The sequence below is a fragment of the Zalophus californianus genome, chromosome 8 (assembly GCF_009762305.2).
Source record: "Zalophus californianus isolate mZalCal1 chromosome 8, mZalCal1.pri.v2, whole genome shotgun sequence".
In the NCBI taxonomy this organism is placed as follows: Eukaryota; Metazoa; Chordata; class Mammalia; order Carnivora; family Otariidae; genus Zalophus; species Zalophus californianus.
Window position 1 is genome coordinate 2,937,537 of NC_045602.1, and position 3,032 is coordinate 2,940,568.

Consider the following 3,032-nt stretch of genomic DNA (forward strand, 5'->3'; position numbering starts at 1 on the left):
TACTGTTACTGTTGTTACTACTCCTGTTACCACTGCGGCCGCTACTATCACTATTGCCACCACTACTATTACCGCTGCTGCCACTACTATTACTATTATTACTACTCGTATTACCACTGCGGCCGCTACTATCACTATTGCCACCACTACTGTTACCGCTGCTGCCGCTACTGTTACTGTTATTACTACTCCCGTTACCACTGCGGCCGCTACTATCACTATTGCCACTACTACTGTTACCGCTGCTGCCGCTACTGTTCCTATTAGTACTACTACTCGTATTACCACTGCGGCCGCTACTATCACTATTGCCACTACGACTGTTACCGCTGCTGCCGCTACTGTTACTGTTATTACTACTACTCGTATTACCCCCGCGGCCGCTACTATCACTATTGCCACCACTACTATTACCGCTGCTGCCACTACTATTACTATTATTACTACTCGTATTACCACTGCGGCCGCTACTATCACTATTGCCACCACTACTGTTACCGCTGCTGCCGCTACTGTTACTGTTATTACTACTACTCGTATTACCCCCGCGGCCGCTACTATCACTATTGCCACTACGACTGTTACCGCTGCTGCCGCTACTGTTACTGTTATTACTACTCCTGTTACCACTGCGGCCGCTACTATCACTATTGCCACCACTACTGTTACCGCTGCTGCCGCTACTGTTACTGTTATTACTACTCCCATTACCACTGCGGCCGCTACTATCACTATTGCCACTACGACTGTTACCGCTGCTGCCGCTACTGTTACTGTTATTACTACTCCTGTTACCACTGCGGCCGCTACTATCACTATTGCCACCACTACTGTTACCGCTGCTGCCGCTACTGTTACTGTTATTACTACTCCCATTACCACTGCGGCCGCTACTATCACTATTGCCACTACGACTGTTACCGCTGCTGCCGCTACTGTTACTGTTATTACTACTCCTGTTACCACTGCGGCCGCTACTATCACTATTGCCACCACTACTGTTACCGCTGCTGCCGCTACTGTTACTGTTATTACTACTCCCATTACCACTGCGGCCGCTACTATCACTATTGCCACTACGACTGTTACCGCTGCTGCCGCTACTGTTACTGTTATTACTACTCCTGTTACCACTGCGGCCGCTACTATCACTATTGCCACCACTACTGTTACCGCTGCTGCCGCTACTGTTACTGTTATTACTACTCCCATTACCACTGCGGCCGCTACTATCACTATTGCCACTACGACTGTTACCGCTGCTGCCGCTACTGTTACTGTTATTACTACTACTCGTATTACCCCCGCGGCCGCTACTATCACTATTGCCACCACTACTGTTACCGTTGCTGCCACTACTGTTAATATTATTACTACTCCTGTTACCACTGCGGCCGCTACTATCACTATTGCCACCACTACTGTTACCGCTGCTGCCGCTACTGTTACTGTTATTACTACTACTCGTATTACCCCCGCGGCCGCTACTATCACTATTGCCACTACGACTGTTACCGCTGCTGCCGCTACTGTTACTGTTATTACTACTCCTGTTACCACTGCGGCCGCTACTATCACTATTGCCACCACTACTGTTACCGCTGCTGCCGCTACTGTTACTGTTATTACTACTCCCATTACCACTGCGGCCGCTACTATCACTATTGCCACTACGACTGTTACCGCTGCTGCCGCTACTGTTACTGTTATTACTACTCCTGTTACCACTGCGGCCGCTACTATCACTATTGCCACCACTACTGTTACCGCTGCTGCCACTACTATTACTATTATTACTACTCGTATTACCACTGCGGCCGCTACTATCACTATTGCCACTACGACTGTTACCGCTGCTGCCGCTACTGTTACTGTTATTACTACTACTCGTATTACCCCCGCGGCCGCTACTATCACTATTGCCACCACTACTGTTACCGCTGCTGCCGCTACTGTTACTGTTATTACTACTACTCGTATTACCCCCGCGGCCGCTACTATCACTATTGCCACCACTACTGTTACCGCTGCTGCCGCTACTGTTACTGTTATTACTACTACTCGTATTACCCCCGCGGCCGCTACTATCACTATTGCCACCACTACTGTTACCGCTGCTGCCGCTACTGTTACTGTTATTACTACTACTCGTATTACCCCCGCGGCCGCTACTATCACTATTGCCACCACTACTGTTACCGCTGCTGCCGCTACTGTTACTGTTATTACTACTACTCGTATTACCCCCGCGGCCGCTACTATCACTATTGCCACCACGACTGTTACCGCTGCTGCCGCTACTGTTACTGTTGTTACTACTCCTGTTACCACTGCGGCCGCTACTATCACTATTGCCACCACTACTATTACCGCTGCTGCCACTACTATTACTATTATTACTACTCGTATTACCACTGCGGCCGCTACTATCACTATTGCCACCACTACTGTTACCGCTGCTGCCGCTACTGTTACTGTTATTACTACTCCCGTTACCACTGCGGCCGCTACTATCACTATTGCCACTACTACTGTTACCGCTGCTGCCGCTACTGTTCCTATTAGTACTACTACTCGTATTACCACTGCGGCCGCTACTATCACTATTGCCACTACGACTGTTACCGCTGCTGCCGCTACTGTTACTGTTATTACTACTACTCGTATTACCCCCGCGGCCGCTACTATCACTATTGCCACCACTACTATTACCGCTGCTGCCACTACTATTACTATTATTACTACTCGTATTACCACTGCGGCCGCTACTATCACTATTGCCACCACTACTGTTACCGCTGCTGCCGCTACTGTTACTGTTATTACTACTACTCGTATTACCCCCGCGGCCGCTACTATCACTATTGCCACTACGACTGTTACCGCTGCTGCCGCTACTGTTACTGTTATTACTACTCCTGTTACCACTGCGGCCGCTACTATCACTATTGCCACCACTACTGTTACCGCTGCTGCCGCTACTGTTACTGTTATTACTACTCCCATTACCACTGCGGCCGCTACTATCACTA